The sequence below is a fragment of the Pinus tabuliformis genome, chromosome 1_2, assembly GCF_031772625.1.
Source record: "Pinus tabuliformis cultivar Carrire ecotype Pingquan chromosome 1_2, CPIR1, whole genome shotgun sequence".
Classification (NCBI taxonomy): domain Eukaryota; kingdom Viridiplantae; phylum Streptophyta; class Pinopsida; order Pinales; family Pinaceae; genus Pinus; species Pinus tabuliformis.
The window spans coordinates 1,234,024,493-1,234,040,341 of NC_142298.1; positions in this window are offsets into that span (position 1 = coordinate 1,234,024,493).

A 15,849-nucleotide genomic window follows, 5' to 3' on the forward strand; every position below is an offset into this window, starting at 1 on the left:
GCAGACCCTGACATAATGGAGGAAAGAATGTCACAATTGATTTCTTTGGAAGAAGAGAAATTTATAGCAAGATTCCATGAACAAGTACAGAAGGTAAGGGAAAAGGCCTGGAGTGATAGGCATATTAAACAAAAGAAGTTCTTGGTAGGAGACATTTTTCTCGTCTATGAAAATAAGTTTGTGAAGTTCCCAAGAAAATTCAAAATGCATTGGTTAGGCCCATATGTTATCAAGAATATTACTGATGGAGGTGCAATTCAATTAGCGAAGTTAAATGGAGAAATGATTCAAGGAAAATTAAATGGAAGTAGGTTGAAGGTGTACATGGACAACCCTGCCCCTACAGCTTCGCTATGAGGAAGAAAGGAGAAAAGTCTTAGTGCCACCTGTAGTTGAAAGTGGGAATTGGACTATAAACTATGTTGCAGAGAGCTTCGATGTCGGAAGTTACACCACTATAGTCTAGAGTATGTCGAATTTTGTAGAAGCTATTATAGAAGATGTGATGTATACTACATTATGGAATGCATTGAAATTCACTGAAAAACAAAAATATGACCATTAAAGGAAAAAATACATGGAAGGCTACATTTATAAGGATAGATTGGCAATAATTTGAGGATAAATATGCAATTAATGAGAAAATATAAATGCAATATGGACAAAATAAAATCTAATGATGGGGTTCAAATTCTGAAATTATTATAAATAAGTTGCCTCCTACCCAGATTAAGAACTTTGCTGAATCGAGAGCTTGAGTGTCGATAGTGCGAAGAAATTAAAGAGAATCACCGCATGAACATTCTATCAACTGAAGTATTTTTGCATATATTCGAAGAATGAGGAATAGAAGGAGTCATGGAAGTAGCCACCGCAACAACAGATTGTAAGTCCGCAACATGAGCTCAGATGCCCGAAGTAGTAGCACACATAGTAGCATCACCATCACCGTAGAAACAAAGGATATTGCCGAGGAAGAATCTAGCTAACGAAGTGAGAAGCATGAAGAATCAAGATAAGAAACCCACTAAACCCCGACAAAAGCCCAAGCCACTAAAAGATATTGAAAAAGAAGTGGAGGAGATATAGGCAGAGGTAGGTGATGCAATATTTTTATCATCCCTATTGGAATACATCCCACCAACAAAACCAAGTGCCAAATGTTTGAAGGAATAAAAGGATGCGAAGTATGGCACATTTACACCCTTGTTTTCAAAATCACTACCCTTTAAAGGAGAAATTTTGGGAAAACTTTCACACCTAAAGTTCACATATTATGATTTTAATGACAGGAAGAAATACCGTCAGTTTGCACCAAAATGATATTTGAAACAAGTGCACTAACCAAACAATGAAGTGACAAGGTTAGAGCCATAATAATGAGTGAATGGGTTGCCTAGTCAAGATTGCTAAGTATGACGTTGAACATGCTGCATTTAGGAATAAGTATAGTGAGCACAATGTGTATGAGGCAATTGCTTGTGTTGGTGCACCATGGAAATTTATGGTTGGGGAATCAGATCCCCATAGACACTATCTTAATATGGAGGATCACAATATTTCCATACCAAGGATGGAACCTTGTGGAAGAGTTCATTGAAAAATATCAGGACCGCGCTATAACAGAAAGTATGAAGAAAAAATTAAGGTTGGTTAAAGGAAAGAGGGGCTACAACATAAATTTTCTTAGTGACCAAGCAGTTTGCTTCATAGAACACATATTGGTTGGGACAATTATGAGGAAACGTTGAATGAACAAAGCTCCAGTGATGGTGGTTTCATTTTTCTAACTAGGTTTAGTCTAACTAGGATGGATACCTATGTAAGGAGTTCCTAGACAATTTTCGTGAGCTCCAGGAGAAAGGTACAACTTTCCACTATGCTTGGTTGATTTCCGTTAGGTGCTTACAGATACCTGTGAAGCCACAAGGTATGCTTTGTTGTGGTTTACCACCAACGCATCACACACACAAGAGAACAAAATATTTTTTGTAATGTACCACATGGATTTACACATGCTAGTAAACCAACATCCCTGATTCTCATCTAGTTTATACAAGAAATATAGCTCTATGGTGATGTTCAGAGCACATTTTCGCATGGTGTACATACAAGCTTGCATGGATGTAAAGAATAAATGCATGACTTTCTATATATCATGACTCTTGAGACACAAATAGAGGAATCGCCCAAAGAATGGATAACCCCACTAGAAGAAACAAGAGAGAGTGAAGCAGAAGGAGAAGAGGTGGACACTTCATAGCATGGCGAAGCTAGTTGAGAAGATAAAGAACAGGATGCACATGAGTCAAAGGAGGAAAAGCTACATGATGAGGGTAAGAAGGATCCTCTTGATGGAGATGAGTAGACTAAGGAGACAGAAAGGGGAGAAACAGAAAAAATTTCAATGGAGAAAAGGAAGGTAGAGGGCGAAGATGCCTCAAAGAAAAAGACTAAGTAGAAGGTCAATAAAACGAAGGATCTCATGGTCCTTACTGAAGAGGACTTAGATAAAATTAGGGGTAGGATACAGGGAGCAACAACATAATCCTAGAATAGAGTTGACGATCACTAGTGTAGATGGTCAGACAACCTACATTGATAGACAAAAGGGATGGAGTAGAAAAGTAGATAGAACCTATGCTTGTAGTGAGGCTAGCACAGATACTTATAGGAGCCCTAAAGTTTAACTCTGCAGAAATATAGTAGGATGCTAAGGAATGGAAGCACGTCGACATGAAGATCAAAACACCATCATTGGCAAGACTACAGAAGATGGAAATGGAGATAATTGAATAATTGAAGCTACAAGAACAACATACATCGCAATTTAATATACAGGTGGAAAAAGAGAAAGTTGTGTCTTGGTAGAAACTTGAGAAGGTGATGTAAGAAAAGGATCAAATGGAAAAGGAGCACCAGAAGATCAGGGAGGTGGTCAAAGGCACATGTAAAGAGATTTTTGACCTTGATGTCCAAGAGGAAGAGACAGTAGAAGAAAATGCCGTGAAGATAGACCTTACTGTGAAGGGTTATAAGCACAAAATTGTCGAAGTGCAATTCAAGTATGAAATGAAGATTAGTGAGCCACAAATGAAGCCGCAACCAACTACACCACAAGAAATAAGGGATTAGAGGGAGAGTGACCTAAAGGCTATAATGGCCAACATCTTTGCAATATTGGAAGACTATGGGAAGTCGTTAGATGAAAGTTTGCAAATTTGGACTTCGCTACAGGAAGATCCAAATGTATAGAAACTGCAGGAAGAAATGAAGTAGAAGAAATAGTAGTTAGAATAGATTCAAGCCTCTGCAAAGACCTTAAAAATATCACAAAGGCTCATGAAGATAAATGATTGTAAGACCCTCTAGAATAATATTGAGGAATTGAAGAAGGAGGAGGATATTTTGATAGAGAGGACTCAGCCTTGGCAGGTTGAGGCCCTCTAGTTATCACAAACGGTGGATGAGAAGGTTCAAGAGCTTTGACAAATGGAAACAATGTTGGTGCAGAATGCTGCAGAACATGTGACAGAAGCTCTACAATAGTTCAATCATGCCTACAATAGCATTGCAAAAAAAATCAGAGGAAAAGCAGCTCAGTGACTCAGGACGAGTCACATGTGAGTGTTTGGGGCCTGTTGGTCGCATCCCAACCTAGCCTAGATTTTGATGAAGACTCCACATTTTTGGGAGTGGAGTGCGAAGTAAAGGATGCAATAGAGCGTGAAGTGGATTGCGTAGTAGAGAAACAAAGAGGACCACACAATAGATATTCCATGTGGTATATGGGCTTCAGAGTGGGTCCAAGCCCCTCCCTTTTTGTAAAAGAATACGAATTTATATATGATGAATGGTTTTTAGACCATAGTAGCTTGTATTAGGGTGTCCATAGTATATGGACTATGGTATTGTAATGAAGGACCCTCGATGTAATAGTATATAATAGGGTGAAATAATAAGGAGAAGAATCATCATCTTATGATCTAGATCTGTGTTATGGGTTTATCTTATTGATTTGTACTTTGAAAGCAAGGCAAGGCTCTGTAGCTGAGTATGCAGAGGCCTAAGTCTGCAATTGAGTGTTCAAACTGCATGTAGCTAAGTGCGAAGACTAAGAAGTGTTTTTTGTACAAGTTATCCATTATAATCAACATTTCTTGTGGACATAGTCCCACACTGGGATGAACCATGGTAAACTTTGTGTCTTCATTTTTATCTTTTCCTATTATTTGTTGTAAGATAGTAGTTTTATTACAGTTTCATTTTATTACAATGTAGTAATGATTAAGGGTTTATATGGTATGTTTTAAGTAATAAATGTAATGTGGTGAAGTAATATATGAATGAAAAGTAATGTATGCATGTTAAGTATGAGAAAACATAAAAATACCACATCACATCATCTCTCTAGGCTATAGAAACCTGGTTCTGCATCCTTCCATAGTCACTTCGGGTGCGATTGTGATATGTTTGTAGGTCACTACCGAAAGGGCCAGTGATTGGGGGTTTTTTTAGTGCACAGTAAAAGGATCGAACCTCGGTCAAGCCAGCCCAAAAACCAACATGATTGAGATTAGAGTATGTCTTGGAGGGAAACTTTAATTTTGTTTCCTCGAAGGATCACATTGAGGCAATGTTTGAGGAAAATGGATTTTTGGAGTATGTAAAGATAGACATTCCAAAACTAGGATTAATTAATCCCAAGAACCTAGCCCAATGGAATAAAGGTGTATCCAAGGGAAGGAGAATAATCCTAGAGGGAGTGAGAGACAAAATTGTCTCAAATATCCAAGGAACAGAAACTCCTTTTGCAATGTGGAAGGCACTCACTACGCTATCTGAGAATAGAAGCGGCAATAGAAAACTTGCCCTCAAAGACAAACTTTGAAAAATTAAGATGCATAAGAAAGATACTATTTCATTAGGGGTATTTTCAGGTCTAAAATGGGCCTCCTAGGAAATATGTACAACCAAAATAAACTTTATAACAACCAATAGGATTCAATATGATGATGTCAACCATGGGGATGATTCACATTTTTTGGAGTAAAAAAGTAGAAAGATTAGAAAATATTAAAATAATAAAACTACTTTTTTCAAATCATATTTTCAACTTATCTCCCTAAGGTTATACTCAAATTTTGAGTTGAAGTGCTTGTTGGATGAAAAATTTAATTCCCCATCCAAGGAGTGCCCATGTTGCATACTTTCAATGAACCTTGCTACACAAAAAAATGAGAAATACATGAAAAAAATTTATTGCATGCATGTTTTTCATGTATTTCTCATTTTTTGTGTAGAAAGGTCCATCGAAAGTATGCAACATGGCTAGTCCTTGGATGAGGAATCAAATTCTGCATACAATTTGTGTTGCCACTCGAAATTTGAGTAAACCCATAGGGAGATAAGTTGAAAACTATTTTTTCTTTTTTCTCCCTCTAGAATTTGATGATATATTATAATCTTATTTTATTATTTTCACTATCACTTTATAATTTACATAGGAGGCCCATTTTATACCTCAAAATTCCCCTAGTGTGTAGTATCTCACTAGATTTACACAAGTTTTGGATGAGATTGGAGGGATTGGGTGAATGTTGTAGAAGATGACCTAGTGAGGCTAGCTCTTTTAGGCCTTCCAAAATCCTAGCATAACTACTGGGAATCTCTGAATGGAAGGGGAAAATTACAAAATTGGGAAAGGATGTAATCTAATTTGGTTCTAGAAAAGATTAGGAGAAATACCAAAGATGGAGTAACATCCAAAGAAGAGGAAGGAGAATTTTCACTAGTTGGCAAAGGAATAAAGGCCAAGGGCAAGAAGTCCCAAGGTGAGGCTGAGTCCATTCCAAACAATGGAAAGAAGAAGGATCTAAACAAGATAAAATGATTTCACTTCGATGAATGTGGGTGCTCTGCCACAAAATGTCCATAAAGGAAATCTAGAAAGGAGTCTACAACAGGAGAAGGAGGACATGCCTTGGTTTCTCAATTTGATCTATATTTTATCCTCCTTGATTTCTTGGACAATACAGTAAGAGGGAATTATTTGTACCTATATTATGGTGCCTCTTACCATATAAAAGGAAAAAAGGATTTTTTTTAGTACCCTGGAAGAGAAGCATCTCCATATGTATATCGAATTGGGTGATGACAGGAGGTACAATGCTATAGGAATTGGTATTGTAAAATTTAAGAGGGATTCTAGTTCTCTTCTTCACCTCAAAGATGTTATGTTTGTACCTGGGCTGAAGAAGAACTTGATCTCTATAGCTGTATTGGAGGATAAAGGCTATGATGTTATATTCAGTAAGGGGAAAACCTTCCTAAAACATGTATATATCGGGAAAGTGAAGTAGATTGGTGTTAGAGTGAGAAACCTCTTAAAGTTGAAGGTAGATTTTTCCATGCATGCAGCTATACCTCTAAGAGTGAGGTGGGGTGATGTAGATCCTTAGTCCCAAAGTTGCATAAATTGGGCAGGGTCCATTGAGGTGTTCTCCTCATGCATCATTACCTTGCTACAGGGGCCCGAAGTATTCAGTAGCAGGAGGATCAATGTCTGTAAGATTATTAGGAGTGTAGAACAATGTTGACAAAATAGTGGGATGCTTAGTAACAAATTCAAAAACAACATAGTTTTCCCAGTAGATAGTTGCAGATGTAGTTGATTCAATGTTTTTTTCTTATGTTTTTCTAGTTGTAGTTGTTTCAATAGTAGCAACAATAGTGAGAGGTAGTTCTAAATTAAATTAGACATTGCAGGATAGGGGTGGTTGAAAATACATTTCTTTCTAATAGTCAATGTTGAACAAATGTAGCAGGAAAGGCTCAATTTGATTTTAGCATTAGTCAAATTGAGTAGATCGAATTTGCACATCAGCGGGACAACTTGGAGGTAGTTAACTAGTGTGAAATGGATTTTGTCACTCAATTATATAATTAAATTAGAGTTAGTGGGCTTGGAGTTCCATCATGCATGTGTTAATTGCAAAAATTTATCAATCTAGTTTAGTTATTTTCAATTTCACTCGTTTTACTGGCCTCTAAGCATTAATAGGGACACTTGAAGGTTAGTTGTGCAGTGAGACAATAGTCTAACTCAAAGATTTGTCAATTAACTGATCAATCAACCCAAAATAACTCATGCATGCATGGAATTAAAATTACTCAGTTGGAGTGGAGGAATTAAGGCTATTGTAAAGTTATTTGCATACAAGTGGAGTGTACAAAATTTTGCACGTAAGAAGTTGATCAATGCTTGGGAATTAAGCAATCATTTTTTGGAGGAAATTCCTAAAGAATTGGGGCTAATTTCATCAGGAATTGAGCAAGGAAATATGAGGATGATGGAGGCATAAAGTGGCTAAGCTTTGTCTAGAGGTCCTCTATTAGTAGGAGAAAAATTATTCTTTTGCAGGTTGTGCTCAGAGTTGGAACATGCAATTGTGATAGTTTCTCAATTCAATAGATTAATGAAAAAAGGTTGGAAGTGTTTTTACCAGTTGAGGTCCCTATAAATCATTGTACATGTGGTTTTAGTTGTTGCATGTGTCTCTAAATTGTGATTTCCATTCTGCAGAATTGTAGAGTAGAATTCTGTCTCTTGCTTTTCTGTTTGAAACCTTGAGCAGTTGCAATTTCTATCAAATTTCTACATAATGCATCTCCTTTCACATTTTCTTTTGATTATGTGAGAATTATTCCATGATAAGAGGGGTGAAAGTACATAATTGAGTAAATTTTTATAATTATTTTTCCACAATTTCATAATAATGAAATAATAATTATTTCATAATTGAGCCCATAATTGAGAAAAATATTTTAGAGTTTGTCATTCCTAAGAAGATCAACTTGACATACTTGTGTATGACTTGGCTAGGGGTCTATTATTGTAGACGTTTACTAACTTTTCAAGCCCATAGGTATCTAAATACATTATCCTAAAGGATAAAATTAACATATATAATCTCATCCTATCAAGAGGGAAGGGGTTAGATCTATTATCAATATTATAGCATGTGAGCTCTGCTTCATTGAGAGAAGAAAGTTGAAATTGGGCAGGTTTGGGATGAATTTCCCCGAGGAAGCCCATCTCACTCTAGAGAGAATTCAAATCGGGCAAAGATAAATGTTATTTATTAATGAGTGGAAACTCATATTATTATATTGCATGACAAATCTATTTGGGAAAACCCTCATCTCAACAATTATTAAAGAAAACATATCTAAAAGGGAATTTCATTATTTTCAAATGGAAAAAATAATGAAATGATCAATTTGACCTCATTATGTCAACTTGCCCTAATGGATGTGACCTTTCATACATGGAGAAAACCATAAATTGGGGACCTATACTCCATTCAAAAAAGAGAGAAGCTCGCACTTCTTTGAGGTATTTCAACTATTATTCTAAGGCTCAATTTATTTCTTTGATTTAAAATTCTCTGTCGCAAGATCTATACTCTATGATTTCATATATTCTGTGGTAGATGCTATACTCTATGATCTCACACTTCTCCATATAGTGGCTTTATACATTATACAATTTAGTCTGTATCATTTTTATAGTTCACTTTTGATTGAATCATGACTTTATTGTATACATATTAGCTTGCATGGTCTTTATTTTTTTTATATAGTGGCTCATTTTGGCTTGTTTATACTATGAATTTTTTTATCTCTACAGCATATGGATCTTTCTCAGTGGAATTGATATATGGCTACACATTTATGTATCTATAATAACTTCATTATATCTTTGTGGTGGCTCTAGCATTATATTACATTGCAATGACTTCGTTATACCTTTATTGTGATATTACTATACTTTGTGCATGAAATGACTCTACAGTGGCTCGCAAGACATTACAAAGTGGCATTTTTATACACAACTTGCACTATAAATGTGGTTTGCAATAATATCTTGCATAACAATTATCATGGGCTTTTATGATAATAGTGACCAATGGAAATTGTATGTTTGTATGTACATTGGAACCTTCAGATTACAAGGATCCTTGATGTAACATGAAGGATCCAATTAAACTGATAGTTTTACATGAACTGAAAATGATCAACAGAGATGGTCTTCATTTTTGTTTTTAGGTGGTTTTGGAATGGAAAATCAAGATACAAGAATTAACCCTAAGGCTAAAGGAAATCCACCAGCAGAAATCAGTAAGCCTGTAATGATGAGGTCAAAAAGATTTGTTAAGTTGAAACCTAGAACGCAGGTGAAAGAGCAAGTGAGTAAACCATCAATGGTTATTATTAAGACTCCTCAATCTACAAAGGAAAATATAGCTGAAGTTAAAGAAATGACACAAGATCAGTCAGTTGTCACCTTTGAAAAGTTAACTTTATGAAAAGTAGCTTACTGTCCAAATAGTTCTTTAGAGTTGTCATATTTTTAAGAGGGCAGTTTAGGTTATTAGGGTAAATTTCCATGAAGATGAAAGCATAAAAATAAGGTTATGTGTTTAGATAGGATACTATAGGGATTTAACTAATCATGGACAACCTCAGCATCACACAAGCTCTCATCCAGACAGGTTACATGTATTTCTACCAGGAGCGGTAAGGGGATTTGTGTGTTTCTTGCACTGTTTTGAGTTGTTGGTTTCAAAAGGAATTCACAGGCAAATAAAGATGATTTTCAAAAATTTTAAGGAGGTTTTTTCTAAGAAAATAACTAGGAACAAAAACATCTTTAAAATTTCTCCTAGGTGCTGCCAATTTAGAGATTCAAAATTTCCTTTGAGACCTATTTTGAGAATTCAGAATTTTTCATGTTTTATACATGATTTTATAATGCAAATTCTGGGCAACTGAAGTTGGTTTTCAAAAAACCAAGAGAGGTTTTTATTATAACATTCTTATCTACAAAAGCCTCCTCCATTTTTGTAACAGCTATCAGGGATCAAAAGATATAAGCTCTGTCTCAACACCTATTTTTCAGATAAAAACAATGCAGAAAACGATAAATTTATAGGTCAGTCTTTCATTAAGGTGAAGACCAAATTTTGAGGAAAAACACTTTTAAAGGTCAAGTTGTTATCATTTTTGATGTTGACACCAATTATTGAAGAATGTTAAATATCTCCAAACTACAAATTTCTAAGAACTGTGTTAAAGGGAGCATACACAGCAGTTTCGGAGTGTGCTACGAAACTACTGAAGGTGAATTTTGGGCATTTTATGCATGTATTTGGGAGGCAAAGACTATTGGTTTTCAAATTTTGGTGTTGCTGACGGAAATATTAAGATCACAGATGAAGACTTAGATTGAAAAGTAGAAGAAAGAATGGTCAAAGAAGTGTCTTACAGTGGTATAAAAGTTGCACTATGAAAACAAACTAATGAGGCAAAAACCCTGTTTTTTTGTTTTTAGTAGTCAACTTCCAAGAGGGTTCTTGAGCAATTTGAAACTCATTTTTGAAAACTGAAAGAGGTTTCTCTTCCTAAAATACGTAAATACAAAAAAATCTCTCATTTGCTTTAAATTAATTATGAGGTGGGAGAATTTTATGACCCAACGTTTGCTACAAAACTGTTGAAAGTCATTAAGAGAAAAGCTTTGTTTTCTGATTTTAGTAGTTCACTTCATGATCTCTTTCTGGCCAAATTCAAAAGTATTTTAGAATTATTAAAGAGGTTTATTTTCATAAAATCTCCAGCTACAATAACCTCTATCACTTTCCTCAAAAGGGTTACCAATTTAAAGAAACAAGGCTTTCTTTGAAGCCATATTTTCAAACATCAGAAGTTTCCAGTTTTACACATGTTGTTCAAAGACAGTTTCTGGACAGTTAGGTCACCGATCAGAAGGGTTGATAACAATGTTGGAGGAGTCATAAAGGTTGAAGAATTGGATTAACAGCTATCAAAGAATGTACTGAAGTCTTAGATAAGGTTGTTGAAACATGTTTTAGGAGTTCCACTCCTATTTGTATTAGGACTCCTAAAAGACAGTTAGTTGTCAACTTGTAATTAAGAGTTTGTTTTATGAGTAGATAGGTGTCAATTTTAGAAATTAAAATTCTTGTAAGCACGGATCATAGAATCCAAGGTTGTAAAGACTTTATATGAATCATGAGGTTGACTTCCTCACGGTTGGCATTTGTAATAGCAAAAGAAGTTGTGTTATGGGAGCAGACTGTGTGTTTTTCAACATAATACAGAGATCAGTTTTACTACTCAAGATTCACAAGGGGTTTATGTGTTTGATATTCTTATGGCCTTTTTCAATTACTTATTTGAAGTGGTATGAGCTTTTGATACTTAGAATTCATTGGAAAATTCTCTAACTTCCTTCACATGCTTGTAAATTGTGTTGATTCACTGTGTTATTGTTTTACTTATAAACCTTAACTCCAAGTGCCTTGAATTCCATGTTTTGTTGACCATGTTTTTCTGTTGAAGACTATCTTGACTGCATAGCCCAATAGATGTTTGCTAATATTTGATTCAACCAGTTATACATTTTTCCATTTTTGTTCCTAGAGTTAGCCATCTAATTATTAATCAAAAATCTTAAACCTATTGAGAGAACCCTCTCAGGTTGAGGAGGCTAAGCCTTAACCAAAAGATTGGTTTGAAAGAGTTACTCAGGGTCTACTTGATCAGCAGCCTATCAGGGTTAGATTTTTTGATAATAGAGGACATAGTGTAATAGAGAGGCAAGAGAAGCATGAGGATTCTGTGGAGTATTGCAAGGGTAGCGATGAGGAGCAGTCAGTTAAGAGCCCTTGATAGTGAAGGCAGAACGCAAGGAAAGTGTCGTTGTGAGCAATGAGAGGATATTTGTTTCAAGTGAGCATAGAAGGTAGAGTGTATAATTCAAATATGCAAGTAGCCATTGTTGGTATTTTACTTGTATTATTGTAAGCCTCTGTTTTCAATTCGAAGATTGTATGAAATAGTAGAACAAAGGCAAGGACAGGTTGGTGCATGCATATTAAAGATTTTGGTGCCTCTTGGAAAGTTGGTGTTTGCTAACCATAGGGGGTCAGTGCTTCCTATGAGTGGGTTCTCACAAACAAACATATGCAATTAAGTGGGTGCTTAATTTACATCACAAACAGACAACAAATTGGTGGTTTTTTCCCTATGGGTTTCCACGTGAAATCCATTGTGTCAAATGTGTGTAGATCATGTGATTGTTGTTTGAACAGATGTGTCTGAAATATTGTTTTCTCACTATATTTGTGATTGAATTCTCTCACAATTTAAAGAATATAAGAAGGGAATAAAAGCATATTAACAAAAATAAAAGAGTTTCTTATTTATTGATTCACCCCCGCCCCCGTCTTAAAAATTCCTTATTTGAACATCCTTATGCACCTGCTTTGATCCCTACTTCATGCCAAAATTTTGAATGTTTTGGTTTTCTCTTTGTCCATCCTTCTTCCACCTGCTCTTCCTTGTGTCCCTTAGTGTCTTGTTGGGAACACGTTCCCCCAAGAGTAAGTTTTGGGGCTAGAAGCCCATGTTTTGGGGAATAAAACCCAAATTTTGTAAAAAATATGTAAAGTCTCCACATTTTGTGGTCACGGAGTGTGAAGAGGTCAAGAGTCATAAAGGGTTGTCTTCCATTATTTTGTAAAGTGTCATGTAGGCTGTAAAGATCTACCCATGGTCCATGGACCATGGGACTGCATAAAAAGGAACTATGTAAGTAATCTCTAGGTATTTTTTTGGTAGTTCACAAAGTTTTGGAAGAGTCCTAAGTAATAAGTTCTAACTTTTCTCGTGTCTTAGCGTAGGTAGAGGTTGTGCAGCTGAGTGTGCAGAGGCCTAAGGTGGAATTTCGAAGCTAAGTGTGCAGACCCCTGCAGCTATATGCGCAAGGCAGATAGAGTCCGTATTAAACTTGAGATATCAGTAAAGAAGAGTATTCAACAATTAGTATGTATTTTATCTCCGTTTAATACATATGATTATATTATGTTGTGATTTGGGTTTATATTATAATGCTTAGTCGATGCGCAAATGTATTTGATTGTATCTGTTAATTTAATGCAAGCAAGAGTATAGGTTTACGTGAACATAACTATAAATGTATGGTAGAATAGGTAACAACTTAAGATAATTCAGTAACTTGTACAGTAACACCATTACAGACGTCCATAAGTTTTTGAAACGCTAGTTAGGGTTGCGCGAAGGTCAGCCGTATATCTTCATTGAGGTACCAAGGACTGGAAGAGAAGGCACATCGATAAGCCCTAAGGGCTTATGAACATGCACGAAGGGAAATTAGGGAGTATAAATCAACATCACGACCATCTCAGGGTGCAGAAACATGGTTCCTGTATCCCCCCATACTGCTTCAGGTGATAATTTGGTCCACGCTCCACGGGCTAACACTGAAGGGCCAGTAGTGTAGGGATTTGTTTGGCTGACTAATGTTGAACCTAGGTCACGGCCCATTAAGCCAACAAATAGTTTCGTTGCGAGAGATGGGATCTGCATGAGAGATGTGCGATGTCATATCATTGGAATCCAACTAAGAAAGAGACCAAAGGCTAGTTGGATAGAAAAATCCATGAGTTCGCGGTGTAGGAGAACAAAAATCCATGACTAATGAAAGAGCAGTGGTTGGACAGGTACCTGTATATAGAAATATACGAGATCTTCTTTTGTTCCTTTCTAGTTGAGTTATATGAGTGGATCGCGAAGTTAGTAGAAAGTCAAGAAAGGTGGAGGCTTGACGGTCCTATTGTCTTGACCATGGAGTTAGTACGGAGACTGGAAGCCTCGGAGGATAAGATCAGTCGCAATGTCGATCATTGGCTCGATTGTTTCATAGGGGGATTTGTAACCGAGTTCGCGGTCGATACTTCAGTTAGTTATAGCGAACAGGAGTGTGCTTTTTCAAGTGTCCTCAAGGTAAGTACTTGAAGTCTTTAAATATGTGGATTATGATATTATTGGGCAAAAAGTGGGTTATGCAGTTACCTTGATGATCAGGGCTACACGAAGTGGGAATACTTACAAAAATGAAGGAAGAAAGGGCCCTAAATATAGCCCACTAATTGCACCTCCTTTGAGTGATGATGGGGGAGTAGCGTAGGCTTCTCCGCGAAGTGCAATTCAGTTGATAAAACAAGGGTTCCCGTGAATACCACATCCACTTACACCACCTCCATCTTCACCACCATCACCAACGACCTCACCCACACCACCACCACCTCCACTATAGTTCGATATGGCGAATTAAGTAAAAATACGACTGTTGAAGGGCTTGGGAAATGAGGACCCAAAGCAAATTTGGTTTGTCGTGAAGGGTGTATGGGAAGATCAGGGCATCACAGATGATCACATGAAGAAGGCAACATTGGTTAGTGCTTTATAGGATTGCATGCTAACCTAGTACATCAAGTATTCTTATGATAACCAGGTAGCTACGCTAGTAGAGATCCATACCGCGGTGAATAAAGAATTTAGTAGGCCTAAGTGTTAAGCGTAGTCATTTGTGGGATTTAAGGAAATTGCGATGAAGCCAGGCGAGATACCTTGGGATTTGGATCAGAGGTTGAAGTGTGTAATCTGGGAAGCTAATATGAATTTAATGTATGGGCAGCACCATGAATGGCTCATGGCTTCGCTCCTACCTCACTTGAGGGTTGCACTATCACAACAGAAGATTACCACCCAACAAGAAGCCATGGAGATTGAAGTGAGACTGCATGAAACACTGATGCAAGATCCGAATATGGGGGTTCAACATATCCATGCGCAGTTACAGGACCTTTCCTTAGAACTCCAGAGTTTAAATAATGACAAGTCAATTCGACCCGAGGTGTGCGAAGAGATATGGTGCTTGAAATGAAAAGGTCAAGGGAATGACAAAGACCACTCCCCAGCATTTGCGAACTATATTGGAGCAGGTGGACCAATTTCTTTGAGTCCGAAGGCCCAAGCAACGTCGAGCATGGGGCCTACACTATCGTGTGCCATATTTCAGGTAGCAGGGAAACATACGACTGAAAATTTCCATTTGTTGCAGAAGTTTGTTGTTGAGCGATAAAAGGTGTCTTTTTAACTCCTAATTATCTTCACATTAATTGTCAACCCAAGGACTATTTTTTATTTTCAAGAGTGTACTCAGTCTGAGGTGGCTATTTACTCAAGACTAATGTTTTGCAGTATAGTGCTTTAAATGCAAAAGTAAATGAATGCTAGAAACAACATCTAATTGGAACAACAAGAAATTGAAATGTTTTGAAATAAATCATTCACTCAAACAATCATTAGACGAGGACTTAGTAATGATAACTCTCTCCCCTATAAACTAATCCAAATGAAATCAAACATAAACAAGATCCATAATCTAAGAACCTAGGGAGCGATAACCAAAGTCCTTTATAGTTGTTGATCTTATAATCTGCACTAAAGAAATAAAATGGAAATGATAAATCAATTGGAAATTCTCACTAAAACACACTTGCTGCAATATCAATTAAAAGATGAAATCAAATCCTTGCATGAAAGAGATAACAACAAAGCCTATTTGAACATCAACACTAAATTAATGGAAATGAACAACAATCTAAAATATAACAGAATAGTAAAGCTAAATTATTAGAATTAAACAGTAATCTTAAATATAACTGAACAACAGGGCTAATTAAATAGAAATATACAACAACTGCAAATGTAACAAGATCAACTGTCTTAATCTAGCAGAATGAACAACAATCGCAGTTATAAATGAACAACGATCATAGTTATAAATGAACAGCAATCTGAAATGGACAACGAAGTATTATATCAGAATTAACAACATGACATTTTAAGTTATAAATAACAATCTTGTCACCCATGCAATCCAATTACGATTTC